Source organism: Lathamus discolor, chromosome 2 (genome assembly GCF_037157495.1).
Source record: "Lathamus discolor isolate bLatDis1 chromosome 2, bLatDis1.hap1, whole genome shotgun sequence".
Taxonomy (NCBI): Eukaryota; Metazoa; Chordata; class Aves; order Psittaciformes; family Psittacidae; genus Lathamus; species Lathamus discolor.
Genome location: NC_088885.1, coordinates 30,393,068 through 30,408,697, shown reverse-complemented (window position 1 = coordinate 30,408,697; position 15,630 = coordinate 30,393,068). Strand labels below are relative to the sequence as shown.

The 15,630-nt window shown below is 37.1% G+C and overlaps 1 protein-coding gene across 6 annotated transcripts in view; it reads right to left on the bottom strand.

Annotated features, from left to right (window-relative positions):
- The window catches only part of HDAC9 (histone deacetylase 9), a 457,613-nt gene that overhangs the window by 367,083 nt on the left and 74,900 nt on the right, over positions 1 to 15,630 (bottom strand). The gene's annotated exons all lie outside the window — the stretch shown is intronic.

Genomic DNA, 15,630 nt, shown 5'->3' with positions numbered 1-15,630 from the left:
CCTACGGAACTTTTACATGGCAAAGGAGTGGTAGGAGATGGGGAAGTGGCTTTATATCCTTCTTTGAACCACAGAGACCTACAGTTTGTTCCATTCCTCTCCTTTGTTTTTAACTGTGGGGAGGGCAGTAAATCCTGCTTGCAGCCTAGCAAGAGGTGAAAAAAAAAAAACAAACCAAAAACCTATCTTTCCAATTACATTGGCCTGAAGACACTCTATTTTTAGCTTCCTTACAACTCCTATTTTAAAACCTAATACACAATGCACCTCACTACATTCATTCTGAAGGTAAGAAGGAACGTCTTGACGCTATTCATCCTTCCCTGCTGCTATGGAAATCAGCATAACAGTTTATAACTGGGTGCAACTCCACTCAAATCTCATTCAAAAACAAAGACTGATCTTACTGTCCTATATGAAAGGACACAACAGTTGTCCTTATAACAGTATCTTTCTTTCAATTAGATCTCTTCTGAGAAAGGAAAAAGAAGTATCTTGAAAGCAACTGTCATTTACTACTCGCATTTACCACTACTGCAGCATAAGTTCATAGGAGCAAATAGGGAAGTATCTTCTGTGCTCTGCTACGTGATTCCCAGCAGCACTGTACTATTCATCAACAACGATGAGAAGCTGACAAAATTCACAAAAGGAAAAGCCCAGTATCCTATAAAATGGCAAACAGCGCTGGAGATGAAAATAAGACAGTTCCAACTACAGAGAGAGGACAGGAAATATAGAACTAGACTGTTACTCTCCTGCTTTTTAATCTTATTTCTACTAAGAACCTTTACAGACTATTTATAGCTATAATGAACTGTCTTTGGTGCGTCAAGGTGCTCTACAATAATTCTACTAACAATTTAATTACTAAAAACTCTTTTTGCCATTAGGCTGTTTAGATCAGAGATTGATAACAAAAGCATGGGATAATTAGATAGGGATATTTAAATCAAATGGAATTCATGCATTTATAGCACACTTGGTTGCTCATCTAAAATTAGGTAACTAATCCGAACATGAACTATGAAAAACAGCAAAGACAAAAAAACAATTAAAAAACAATACAGAGATAAATGCAAAGAGATTTTCTCTTTTTAGACATAACTGCCATTTCTATTCCTGATTATAAAAGCAGCCTAATGTGATTTCCTATTTAGTTTATGACTGCAGGCTGGCAGCAAATCACCTCATTAATTGATCAGCAGAAAATACTTCATTTCTTTTAGTTTATGTTTAGGCTTAGATCTTAATTTCTTTTGTGATTTCTGCCAGGATTGTTTGTCATACTTTAACAAAATCCATGAACCACAGAGGAGGTGCTAAGCTTGCATCTAGGCATTTGCTTATGAATAATCTTCCTATAGTCAAATTTACATAATTTTATTGTTTAGTGGATTCTTCCCATGAAGATATATTACCGCCAGTGCAACTGTACTTAAAGTGGTGTCAAACAGCGTGTGCTTCTGAGAGTTACAGCTTGCATATAAAAATCTACTCTGAGCTAAAGTATGGCATGTATCAGAAAACAATGCCTCAGAGGCAATTCAGCTCACAGAACATCAGGAGGAAAATCAGTTTGGCTATATTACACTATAGGGATGCAAAACACAAATACAAGATACAGATTTTTAGAGCATTTCTTACATCTTAAGAATCTGCCATTTTGTTTTCTTTATTTTTAGGATGATATTGCATGTAGAATTCTGCCTTTGGGTTTCGGATTCTTAAGAATTAAAAACTGAAATTGGTAATTAATATTGTGTTTAGAAGTATAGAACATACTGGGAAAAGACATAATCAAGATTTTATTTTTTTTTTTTTTATAATTGAGCTGTTTTATAGGGTTTTGTTCATTTAAAATATGTGCTAGTTTTCAGAGCTTCCAGAACAAGGATTAGCTGTTAATGAAATCATAAAATCTGAAATATTTCAGTGTCACAAAAACACTTTCTGAACTCATTGGCCAACACCATACCTGAGCAAGGACCTATAGATTGTTTATCTGTTACTATTATATGCTACCCCTTTCTGAATTACCTTCATGCCTCACAATCTTTAAGTGTTTCATCAATACCACAGGAACTGAGACAATACACATGGCAACTAAGTCCCACTGACTAAAATGCCAAAACCCTTTCGTTGCTCTGATTTAAATTATTTGGTCCCCTTAATTCTTGGCCAGCCTTCAAATGTCTTCTGCACTCTGAGAAGCTGGTTCATGCTAATCCCAAGCCAAAACTGCAACTGAAAGGAATGGGCACTAATGAAGAGGAAAGATGCCCAGAAAGACTCCTTGAGAACCAACCAAGCAACCAACCTCACCTGCCTCCTACATCTTAATGAGAGTTGCAGATTCAGCTACACTTCTCAAGACTGGACAACTGCATTATCAATACCGGCAAGGAGTCCAGGCAGTCAGATCCTGGAAAGCGCAATGAGCTCAGAGCCCTGACATTTTCTACCACTGAAATTGACTACAGAAAATGCTTACTCTCCCTCGACTGTGAGGGTGCAAAGTTAAATTTTGCTTATGGTTTTCATAGGCTTTGATCTAGCTCCGTATATAAGGCAAAGCAGAAGATGAGTGTGCTTTAATTACTCATTTTGTTGCACATATGGATAAAAAGAAGGAAAGCTGAAAGAAATGTGATGTAAATAACTCAGATACGATTGCAGTTTGCACATTTAGAATGTATAATTAAATATTACAAACATACAACCATTTCCATTACAATACTAGGCTACATTCACAGTGCAAACCTCCTTCTTGCTTTGCTTCTGAATTATGTCGGTGTGATGCCAAGCCTGAGTTAATAACCCTGACTTTCCACACAGTATATTCAAGACTTCAAATTTGGCAAGCAAGTTTGCCAACTCTGAAATTTTAAACACAATTCCCACATCCTTGGCAAATAGACTTCTCACTAGCAACACCTTTGTAGGGGTGTTTTAAATGTAACCTTATGTTGAGGGCATGAAATACATAGTACAAAGTTATGTTACAGCAAGAGTTTAGCATAACAAATGTAAGAAAGGGAGGGCTGTAAATAATGAAACTCACTACCACACAATCCCACTGAGACCAGCTAATTGAATATACCTGATTCTTTAAAGAGCAGGCCACTTCATGTAATTTGACATCATGACATATATCCCGAAAAAGTTTTCAGTACAAAATACGTTTTCTGGCTCTTCACGGCTGAAGCCAAACTTTTAAATTAGTATTGTACAACTCCCTTCCTTTGTATTTCCTAGTGCATGTATATTTTGTAATAGGTTTTTTCCATGCTTTGGTGTATTCCAGTTTTATTGACAAATTTTTACTCACATAGGATTTGTTCTTTTTTGTCTTTGTACTAGGGAAACTCTTAGTGGGATTTCCACATTGACAGAGGTTCTCTGTTTTGAGGACAGGGAGACAACAATTCACTTTGTCAAAAGAATTTTTGTTCTTCGCCCCAAATAAACCTTTGCTGTAAACAAGTTAAAAAAAAAAAAAAAAAAGAAGAAAACGATATTTATAACACCTACCTGGCTCTCAAGAGGCACATCTCTGCAAAATGAGATCAAGACTATAAAATTTTATTGTTTTGCATACAGTAGCTTTATACAAAACAACCCATTAATCTAATATTACAACAGATAACCAGGCAACTGAAGACTAAATTTTGTGCAATCAGCTTCTCACACACACTTTATTCAAACACCCAGATGAAGCCTTGGGGTGGGAAGAGTGGGGATAGAAGGAAGTAAACATTCACAGATAAGCTGTATTATACTTCAATATTACAATATTATAGCAAAATTACTCTTAGCTCATCTCACATGGACTGCAAAACATTCTCGAAATAAACATTTAATGTGCCAACCCACCTACTTAACTATAGGTATTTTTCTGCAGTTATGCCTGGCCAAGGAGGCAAGTGAAAAGCTCATACTGATTTCAGTCATGTATTTTCTGGAAAGCTAACAGAACATGGGGAAGACTCAGGCCAAAAAGATTTAAGTCCATACTCAGGAGAAAATTCCCAAGTGTTTAATGACAGAAAGGAACTGCCAGTTTCTAAGTAGTCAGACATACGTGCATGCCACAGCCGGGTAAGCTAGACTGCAGACTGAATCTACTGCTTAGGCACAGGTATTGTAATAATTAGGACAGAAAAGCTTTCCCCAGTCTTTCAAAAAATGCAGCACTGAGTTCCTCTCACAGACACACAAATGCCTATTTCTACTCACATAAAAATTGCATGGATAAACTAAATTCCTGATAACAGACAAAGTGACAAAGTCTAAAAGGTTTGAATTCTAAAATAAATTTCAGGGAGCTGTGATACAAACTACTTTCCAAGAGTGAACTAAGCTAAAGCTTTAGCAACCAACCTGAAAACCATGTAAAACTAAAAACTAAAACACAAGCAAGGCATAACTTCCCTAAGTATGGCCAGCACATCTGGGTACAATTTTAATAAACAAAGAAAGAAATAACTTTTCACACATCTACTTCTGCTGCTGCTTCTATGGCCACACTGCTTCTTCTCAGTTAGTGAAAAATGGTTTTGCAATTCTCAGCAACCAAGGTTTAATGTAGCTGCAAAAAACCCAGTTGTGTTCATTCTGCTTGACAGATCTTCCCCACCAGCCAGATAAAATGACAAAATCAAGCAACTGCCAGTCTCCAGAGTTTGCTTTTATGTAAGGGTTACACTGATATTAGAAGCAAGGATCCAAGCAAAGGTAAGAAACATATGGTATAGTTTAATTTTCTCTCCTCTTATTATTTCAAATGTTTAGGTTATGTTACAAAATTCACTACTTTTTATATTCTTATTATTAGAAGGATCTTTAAAGCAAAGCTTGAAAATGTTCCCTTTTACCAATAAATTTGCCTTTTTTTCTGTATGTTGAATTGTCAGAATAATTTTTTCTCTTAGTGCTCCAAATTCAACATAATATTTTGTTATATTTTAAATACAATTTATTACATTTTTTTGCCTAGTCCTTAACCCTAGAATTTAAATTCAAAAGAATTTCAAATGAAAAATTCTATTAATAAATTAGAAGGTCACAGGAACTGTCTTTTTTAGATTTCATTTAAAGGCGTAGGATCTTTGTACTAAAAGGAGTGCACTTTGATAGAATAATAATGAAAAAAAAAATGCTGTATGGGTTTCTAGTCTAAAGCTGTCACAGCCTGTAGATGATTAATTGTACCAAGTTATTTTAAGCTGGATGAAATTTCAAGCAGTTAAAGGCCTGGTTTTCAGAGAAGAAAAAAAAAAGTCTCTGAGAAACCTGAAAATTTGAGAGCTGAAAGTGTCAGGATTGGTTTGATTTGTAGGGGATTTTTCAGTCTTCTGAGGTTAGTGAATGCTGTAAGTTATGGTGAACTCTTCATGCTTAATGCAGAAATTAAGACAGAAACTTGAGGTAGCTTCATCACGCATATACTGAAGTATACATATACAGTACATTTATGTTGGATTGTACCTTTTAATAAAACATTGAAAATACTGCTGAAGGAAATGAAGTACAACCCAGTCCAAAACTAAATACCTTTCTAAACAACAGAAATGTGATAGAAAAAAAGCAGAGAGAAAACACCAAGGTGTTTTCCCAGTCTTTATTTACTAAACTGACTTTGGTTTTCTATTCTAATATGCTATTCTTAGTTAACAGATCTCACTATCACCTCCTATCTCCCTCCAAAAACTCATAATCCACTTTTTTTCCCATTATCATGTACACTCATAATTCCAACATATTTCTACAGCAGTCGTTATAGGCAGAGACACTTTCAGTCTTTCTTTTGGCAACACTGAATGCTTATGAATTAAGATTTCTGAATCCAGAGAATAAAGTTAATAAAATTCTAGCCTGCGTTCTGCTAAAAAAAAAAAAAAAAAAGAAAAAACAACCTAAAAAAAAAACCAAACCACCGAAAATGTGATTTATTTTTTCTTTAGTAATATGGTACAATATTTTCTTTCACAATATAGTACAACATTTAGCAATATTTCGCAATATAGTACAATATTTTCTTGAGCAATATAGTATTCAATACAGTACAGCACAAATGGAGTTTGTCTCAAAGCACGTCACAATCTTCAGCAAAAGCTGACAAAACTTTGTCTGGTTAGATAGGACACAGAAAACAGATTTTCAGCCATTGTCTTGTGTCTTACCATAGCAGGTGACTCAAAGACAGAACAGAGCAAGTTCAAGAATACAGTAACTATTAGGACTAAGATTCAAAGGACTCTTGAATTCAGGATTAGAAGCTGGCCAAGTACCCCTTCAGGGCACAAAGAATTTACTCAAAGATAATATTCCAATCTGTCTTTTGCTACACAAGCTGATTGCTTACAGACAGCTCTAATAATAGAAGCAGTGTACGAATACACACAGAAACTAACACAATTTCTACTGCAGCACCTTTGTGAAGAGCAAAAAGGCTTCTTCTTTTTTTTCTATCTGGTCTACATATGTGTCCACAACAACTTGCAATATCATCTCCAACACCTACAATCTAAATTTATTCAGAGGGACATCATTTTGTTTCATCATTCCTTGCAGAATCAGAATACCACCAAAAGTAGCCAAAATTTTTCAGTAGCTTCTTAATTTTAAATGTTTGGGTCATGAAGGTTGATAGTAAAACAGACACCAGATTCAGAGAAATTACAAGGAGAAACAGTCACTAGTCCCAGATACTCCGAGGTCACTCTCTCTCTCCCTCTGTAACACAGAGCAAGTCAATATAAGATTGGAACCCCAAAGGGGAAAAATTCGTATCATCCTTGTAACTCCAAATATTTTACAAGCTGACAGGCAGAGGGGTTTCTTCATATAGTAACAAAGTTCTTGCTCTGAAAAAGCAGCATCGGATATACCAGTATAAAAGTGAAAAAGTCTGTGTGTCTGAAAAGTCACCATACCTAGCTGATTTTCTGACACATAAGGTCCTTCGAGGAAGAGCTTTAAGTAACACTGAAGCTAAACATGCAGACATATCTGAGTATCGCACAGCATATTCACTGTTGTCATCGCAAATAATATGCTTTTACTGCCTTTGTTCCGCAAGTTCAAGTGCAAATTGTCTTGCTACATCTTTGTTAAACTATCATAATCACTAGAGACTTCAATTTCAAATGGAAGACCAAAAGAGTATAAATTTGCCTTTGAATGTCATCTAATACCCACTAAATTATTCACTTGCTGGAGGATATTTGCATGGTTTCTATATCCAAGAAGGGTGTCAGGGTGGCTCACTTGAGAGCAGAAGGACAGCCACATGAAGAGAATTACTGTCTTATAAAATAAGGGAGACTTAAGAGGACAGAGCAAGGATCCAACACCAATCAAGCTGTGTCCTGACACATGAGTTAACTTCACTGCAGTAAATGGACTGCACCAGAGCAAGGCACCACTGAGAACAAATAAAACCCAAACGAACAGGAAAAAAGTCTGGTTTTGTCATTCTTTAGATTATTCAGGAAAGTAAATTATAGAAGGTCATATCTTCTTGTTTATAGTTAAAAGTACCAGCAGCTAATCACATAAAAAGCAGTTAGTCCATCTATTCTAGTCAGAAGCTCATGAATGATTTATTTCTCTCCTTAATCTGATTCTATACACATTGAGGTATTGCTGCACGGAGATGAAATTTAAGTGGCATTAACATTTTAAGCCTGCATATTTACACTTGCCGTTTGGCCACAGGAACAAGCTTCACCAGAATATTCAGTCTAATGACAAAGTATGAATACAATTTGCACGTTAGACCTGGGGTAGAATCAGGCTGCTTACTCCTATTGCAGCTCTGGAACAGGAAGCTCAGAAGAAACTTGGAATGCACCTGATCTGTGAGGAACTCTGTAGCAGCTGCTCTCCATGGCCAACCTTTCCTCAGGGCTCCCTGCCTCTCACTGGGGCCAATCCTGACCTTGACACCCTCCTACCCCAGAGGCCAACCCTCAGCCAGGCCAAGGCCCAGCTCCATCTTCTTTCCCAGCTTTCAAATCTGCCCTTCAAAAATGCTTCTTCTGGACTGTCCCAGTCAGGCCTCTTTTCCTGGGATTTAGCAAACCCTTCACCCAGTCCATGGATTTAACACAGCATTTGTGAATACTGCATCAGGTTCAGAGTGGTGCTATGTGGCATAGTCACGGAGCAGAGAGAAACACAACAGTGCCCAGAAAACTGCTGGCCACCCTGCTGAAAGACACCTGCTGCTCACTAAAGGCAGAACTTAAAAAGAAACTGTATTACAAAGACAAAAACAGTCTCCATTTCCAAAAGACTGTAGTAATGCCACTGTTATACTGCCCATTGTAAAGTCAGACACAGCACGGCTAAAAATTTCCATCTAAAACCACAGTACTTGAATGATACTACCTCAGACACCCACTCACAGCTCCAAGTCAAAATGCTACAGAAAAGCTTTGGAAGAAGAGTTGCTGAAGAACAGATTAAGGAACTGGTGGCAGATCTATTTTAGCTTTGCCTGGCTCCTTACAACTTTTAGAGCAGGCCTCAGCTGTTTGTTAAATTGAGAAAATGCTTAAGTCTGCCTAAAGACACAGAACACGATCAAACAGGGAAAGGGAAAAAAGACAAAAAAAAAAAGTTTATAGAGAAAAGCAATCTGCTTAATCTGGGTGACTTTTATATATATTATATATATATTTAAAACAGTCTTTTAGTTCAGGAAGAACACAGTACAAACCAGATGTAAGAAATCTTCATTGCTGAAGATTACAGAGTAGGTTGATGTTTGAAGAAGTGGTAATGTGATAACCTGAACATCTAAGGACTCTTGTACAATATCTCATTTAGCTTTGCACCCCTAACCCAGGGAAAGAATGCCCTCTGGAAGGCTGGTTATCCCATTTCAGCTCCTACATTGTTCATAAGAGCCAGTGAAAAGCCCCCTAGTTACCCTAATTCACACTGATTCTGCATCAGATTTAAAATAAATTAAGAAACATTTATTCTTGAAAAAGATGTCACTGCATTTCATTACCTTTTGTATCAATACTGCTTAGGTGACATTTCTTCTCTTCATCAGCTCACAGGTGGAACTGGCCATTTAAAAAGGCTTATTTTAGACCCTTGCAAAGCAAGATGCGAAGCAGTAACAACACAACAATGGGGCCCTTGGATACAGGTGTTTGTTTAGCAAAGTCTTATACCATCTAGCTTTCACAAGCAGGAAGCCCACTCTGACAGCAACAGCAGTTCCACAAATAGACATAGGCTTCTTGCCTCTTCAGACCTTCTTAACACTGTGTGGTTCAATACAGCTACCACCTGAGAAAAGATATCTGATGCTCTAGCATTATGCCACACAGTGGGCTTTGCTTCAAGCAATGCTAAAGCAAATAAAAGTTTAAGGACCCCACAGTACGTTTTTCCCCTAACCTTGTACAGAGGTTATATTGTACACACTTCAAAGTATCAGTCACAAAAAAATAAATCAGAAGCTTTCTTAATCTGAGAAGTCTCCAAGACCATCCTTTCAGAGTACAGTATTTCCAATTTCTCTTTTCAAATTATCCTGAATAAATGAAATATGCCCACAATACAGTGAGCACATAGAGTCCTAGCCCCAGTTCATTCCAGTATTAGACAAGCCTAAATGAGGTATTTCCAAAGATGCTACCTCTAAGTCTTTTCAATTCTTTTATTACCTTAAAACACTTTCCTGAGATTGAAACATTTTCTCCCATCTGTCAAAATATTGCCAGCAGAAAAAAAATAGCAATAATTTGTCAAAATATTTAATTGTGAAAATGATCTTAAAATCAAGCCCAGCTCCATGAGCTAGTCAGAATAAGCTGTCAAAGAGACAAAATGTTTTCAGGAGAGTTTGAACGATTTTGCTGCATTTGTGATAAAAGTGTTCAAGCAAAAGTCTAATGCAAGTAGTAAAATACATAGACAGTGAAAACTGATTTTCTCGGTTTTGCCTAAAGCTAGGGTTTACCATATATGACTTAGATAACGAAAATTACAATAGTGCTCCAGGGAAACTATTGTATCACTAGGCAGGCTTCCTCTCTTCATTTATATCTCCTCTATATATCTGCATCTCTTTTGGAAAAAAAAAAAACAAAAAACCACAAAACAAGCACAACAACAGAAAGGAAACAATGAAGCACACTCAACACACACAAAAACCAACACAAACAAACCACAAACCAAACAAAAAGTCCCAGATAACAAAATGAAAAACATCTGTTCATTAAGATTTTCAAGAGCTACCCACCAGGAAAAAGCAAAAGTCAGGAATAAACTGTTTCATGACTCTATTTTCATGCTTTTGATAAGCATATTTTACAAACATAAAACCCTTAAAATATATTAAGGCTATAAAGTTAAGCACTCTGAAATTACAGAACTTTGGTTTTGGATTGTCTTTGACATTTTCATTTGGCAAAAAATTTAATTATGTGTTCATATGCTACTTATAATCATTGTACCAGGGATGAATGTTACTCATGTAACAAAAAGTTTTTAACATTTATTCCCTCCCTCTTTCTCCCCCAATTCAGTGATTAAATGATTAAGGTTCTCAACTCAGTTTATGGAACAGTTTAGGCAGCCTTCTTAGAACACAAAGTTATTCAGTTCTTCAGTGAGCTCCCTAAAACACTAAAGAAAATCACTTTGTAACATGCTTAACCTTTTCAGCATTCCTCCAGTATGAGAGAATCCTCTACACTGCAGATATTGAGTGGAGTCACCAGCTTCCTTTGCAGACCAGTCTTCCCCTAGTTTTGTGGGTAAGTTCCCCTAACCCAATCTTCACCACACTGCCCTCCAGTGCATGCCAATATCCATGCCTAGCCAGTAGCTCTGCCAGTCCAGCTCCCAGACCTAAACACCTCTAACAACCTGTCTGGTATTCTTTATATTCCCCATGGACGTTCTGTTAAGATGTCTAATTAATAGACTACATCTTCACCTACCATTCTTTCACCTAAAATTTCACTCAGCCTAGACTATTGCTTCTCCAAATAACAAGTTATTTCTGAACTGGGAAATACTATCCATTATGACACAGAAAAACAAAAGCCCTAAAACTAGGATGCATCTCATCACCATGACACTGCCTTGTGAATTCTTGGTTGGACCTGGCCCCTGCCTCAGAGCCTGACCAGTTTGCCTAACACAGGCACTGTGTGGACCCTGGGGTCCAGCAGGAACTTTTCCACTTCTGCACAATACTGCAGGGTTGGGAGTTACAGCATGCAATTTAAAGGAGTCTCAAGAGCCTTTCTAAGCTACAGAAACTTCCCCAGTTCATTTCACTTATTTTAGAATTGTACAAAAGTCCTGTATCGGATCCTCTTGAAACACTTTTCCATCTGTATATCACATCTGACTTAACCTCAGAACTAATCCAGAGCTTGAAAAAGTACTTGAAGAACAGCTTTTTCCCTTTGTAAAAGAAGTCCTCAGCCATTCCCTCAAGTCTGGACTTCATAAAAGCTTCTACCATGTGTCAAGAGGGGCAGAGGAAGGTAGATATAAATGTCATTCCCTGAACCTCCACACAGAAGTTTCCCGGTCATTTCATACAAGATTTCCTATATAATTGTCATCTTTTTAAAAGCTTTTTTTGTTTGGTTTTTTTTTTCTTTTTTCATTTTCCCTGTATTCTCCTGCTATAGTTACATACTCAGAGTCTCTAACAAGCTCCTGTGAAAGCACCTGAAGGTTAAAGAAATATCTGCCAACAAAAAAGGCCAGAGTCCCAGGTTTGGCTTTAAGAAACGCTAATGAGAAGAAATTCTCTCTTTAATTGTGCTATAGAAAAAAGCTTCTGAGTTGATACAACTTATGTACTACCCTTCTTCAGGAGTATATCTAATCTTAGGCACTACCCTTCTTCAGAAATACATCTAATGGCGCATGACTCCACATGTGCTGTTCCATAAAATCTCTGTGCTAGGTGTGGGTTGTATTGTTACTTTTCTTTCATTTGGGGGGTGGGGGGAGGGGTGGAGGAAGGATGTTACAACAGCCAAAACAAGGCTTAGGTTGTCCATGTGAAATAGGCACTCTGAGAACCCCAGTGTGAAAACAGTACATGCCCAACAGTGTTTTCATTTTCAGTAACTGCAGAAAGGCAGAAACTGTACTACACACCGTAAGGTCCAAGGAAGCAAGATTTGACCTTGAGCTATAGAAGCTATATTTTAGAATAGCCTTTTCCCAATATATCACTAAAGTGGTACAAAAAATGACATGGATTTTGCTACTGAACTGTAACTTGTCTAATACAGATTTTGAAAGACATACTTACTAAAGCTAATCTGTTTTTGCAACTTCCAACAAATACTGGTTTTCTGCTAAACTTGTTCATTCTTATACAATAATTTCTGAGTATAATATTTGAGGGAGGAAGATAAATGGGAAATAAAACTGACTGAATCAAAAAGCTTTATTTCCCTGAAAGTGGTCAGATTTTTAAGCTCTTCGAAAATCTGCCTATAGCTATGTATTTCACTAAATTTATACAAATATATATATAAATAAAAGGCAGCTAAGGGAACTAAACCAACATACAGATTAGCATGTTTGTCTCAGCTATATAAAAAATAAATCTGCTTATGTAGATATTTAAATATTTTTCAAATTAAACCTGATCGAACTCTTCCCAAAAAAAGAGCCACATACAGCAAACTGCCTAATGCAGACTAAGAGATTATTGGCCTTCCTTACTGCAACAGCACAGTGCTGGCTTCTTTTCCAACTTGTCCACCAGGACCCCCAGGCCCTTTTCTGCAAAGCTGCTTTCTAGCCAGCTAGCCCCAATCCAGTATTGGAGCACATGGTTATTTCTTAGGCTGGGACACCTTCCACTAGACCAGGTTGCTCAAAGCCTGGCCTTGAACTCTTCAGGGATGGGGCAGCCACACTGATACTGGCTACCTCCCTTAAGTCATGGGTGCATCCCATCAAATCCCATAGATTTGTATGTATCCAGTTTATATTCCCTGATCTTCCTCTAGTGAGGGTCAATCTTGCTACTGGTTTCATGGCCTAGGATTCCTGAAAGTTAGTCTTACCAGACAGAGATGAAGAAGGTATTGAGTGTCTTAGCCTTATCCACATTCCCTGTCACCAGATCCTCTGTGCCATTCGGTAATGGGCTGACATTTTCCATGGTCTCCAGTTCGCAGCTGAAACACCTGCAGAAGCCCTTTTCATTGCTCTTGTTCTTAAAAGCCCTTGACAGATTCAGCTTCAAGTGAGCTTTTCTAACCCAGTATCTCCCTCTTCCCTCCAGTCACCTGTCCCTGCCTTGGCCTCCTGTATGCACATAAGTCATTAATTCCCTAGGTGTTCCCCAGGAACTCACCAGGTAGCTCTATACAGAGATGAGATGAAAGGAGTTACTCTCAACTCGTTGCAAATTATTACATATTTGACTAACTGCTGAAGGAGCTTGCCATGAGGGGATTTTAGATGGTTCTAATGATTCTCCCAGTCAGGTCCTGCTGTGCCTCGAAAAACTCATCTGCTTAAATATGCTGATTAATATCTTGAATGCAGTCTCTGGCCATTCCAGGAGAGACACTCGGAGTTTCTGCAGCAGAATTAACCAAATCGTACATAGACAAGACACTTGCAAATACTTAGCAGACTGTTCTTCCAGATGCAGAAATGGTTACATGCAACAGTCTTTGTAGTTAAGATTATTTAGGAGCTGATTCATACATAGTTGAAGATATGCTACAGCAATGTATCACATGTGCTACAGAGGTCACATAAGTCAGCTACGGTTTAAGAATTCAGTGAAACTGGGGTTTGGGGAACCCCATGCAATCAAAGACGAACACTGTTGCAAAGACACATCATTCAGACAAGCAACTGATTGCTCCATTCAAGAGATTTAATTACTGTAGGAGTCTGCAACATACTCTACTATGGGAGACTACAATAGTGTATTTGTTACTTTCCACTGTGTGAGTCCATGACTTGAAGAGCAATCATCAATCACAGATCCTTCGTAATTTATGATTTATTTACCTGTATCAGTACTTTGTAGGCACCTGAAATGTCCACATAGAAAACGAAATACAGCCACTTGATACAGGAACTGCTACTGTTGGCATATGCTACAGGTACAGTCAGTAAGTCAGACCAAAATGTTAATGCAATAAAAATTTGCATCTATAATGAATGGTGTTCCTTGTTCTAAAGTAACACTTCTTTCTGCATTACACATTTATACAACTGCACTATTACGATGATCTGAAAAATTAATACGACAAGATATGCATACAAAGTACTTAAAGCATATGCTTAAAAGGCATACACTTAAAATCAAATGTTTCAAATCTCATTTGGTGATTAAGAGACGTAAGCAGATCATTGCCTTTATATAAAGCCTCACAGATAACCACTAAGTTGGCATCTGTGTTGAGAGAGGAATACTAAATTTACCTTCTTCCACGATAATCTTTATTTTGCATTATACAACTCAAATAAATTGTTCAATATGAACCAACTAATATTATTTTAAATGCTTTGACATTATGCTCATTCACTTCTCCAAATCAGGTAAGATTTTTTTGTTGCTCGCTTTCAAGTTTATGAACAAATGATACTCATTTATAATATCAATTCACATTAAAGGCAATTAGATTTGAGAAGCAAACATAAGCAGTTATGCTTAAGGTTTTTTTGAAACCATGGTATTTTTAAGCATGGTAAAATTTATTAAGTGAAATGACAGAATGGCCCTATTTAGTAAAGAGCATTCCATTCTTTGTCATTACCAAGCAGGGAATGGGTTTATGGTGCGAATGACAGAACTCATAATACTGTTCTGAGATTTCAGAGCAGATAAAATGCACTGCAGACAGGTATTTGTCAAACACAGATGTCACATATGAAGATGTATGAATAACTGTAGTCCAGAATTGCATTCCTTATCTACATCAATAAACAAAGAGGAATGAAGGAGAAAGAGGGCAGACATAAAACCCCTTCTCTTCAGGCTTCTAGTCATTCAGTGTCATTAAGAAAGTTCTACCAAGGGCTGGTAATACATGTTCTACATATCTGCCAGCTGACTCCGTAGACAGCAGTGCATGAAGTAACTCCGAAGGAAAAATGCAAAAGATATATAGGTATGATTGCTATCAACAATCTCTAAATAACCTGAAAGATGGCACTGTTAGAAATATCATATAGGAAGCATGATCTAGAAACCTTTAAAAGTGTTTCTCCATCACACACAAATATACAGCCATACAAAAGTACAAATAAACCAACCTGAATTTTCTGACTCAATAATAAAAAAATCTGTTGTATGCAACACTGGAAAATACTTTCCTGACTGTTATAAATTAGAAGTAATGTCTCATTTTAAAGGTATTTCTTACCATTAAAATATTTGTGGAATAATTTTGTAGGTGCCACACTGAATATGTAAGAAAAAATATTTAAGCTTATGCTACAAAGAAAAAAGTGACAGACCTCAGTCAGGACACAAACCCAAGACCTGTGACCGCCCAGGGGAAATGGCAAAGTTACACACCAACTCAAAACAGAGGACAAAGTAGATGGCTGCCCACCATGTTTTATTCATTCAGAATTGTTAATCATGGT